Here is a 493-nt window from a genome sequence, read left to right on the forward strand (position 1 = left end):
TGGGATGGCCCATTGCTCAACAGGGTCTGCCCCCTTCTGGGCCCAGAGTATGGCTCAACCCTTGAGTCTTCAAGGCCTGACTCTGTAAGGCCGATCACCCACACCCAACCCCCTGCAAGCCTCGGGGAGGAAGAGCTCCTGTATAAGACTCCTGGCCCCAGAGACCCTGTGGATGCCCTCATGTGACCTGGGCAGTCCTCCAGACCTGACCTGTGCACCAAGTCTCAGCTGAGATCTGCACTGCGTTGGGTTGAAGGAACCCTCTCCTGCCTGAACCTCTGTTACTGCTGCAGGGTTTCAGGGAAGGCATCTTTCTTGGGATCGATTTCCAAGGAAGCCACCCTCCTGGAGAAACTATCTGTCCCTGGTGGGGATTTAGGTCGGCTCCCTGAGGAAACCCTCGTGGCCTGAAGGGTGACCCTCAGTGGACCCCCATGGCCTGGCTCATGGGCCATGACCCCAGCAGGATCCACTCACCTATGCCGCTCAAGGC

The sequence above is a fragment of the Mandrillus leucophaeus genome, unplaced genomic scaffold (assembly GCF_000951045.1).
Source record: "Mandrillus leucophaeus isolate KB7577 unplaced genomic scaffold, Mleu.le_1.0 Scaffold687, whole genome shotgun sequence".
Classification (NCBI taxonomy): domain Eukaryota; kingdom Metazoa; phylum Chordata; class Mammalia; order Primates; family Cercopithecidae; genus Mandrillus; species Mandrillus leucophaeus.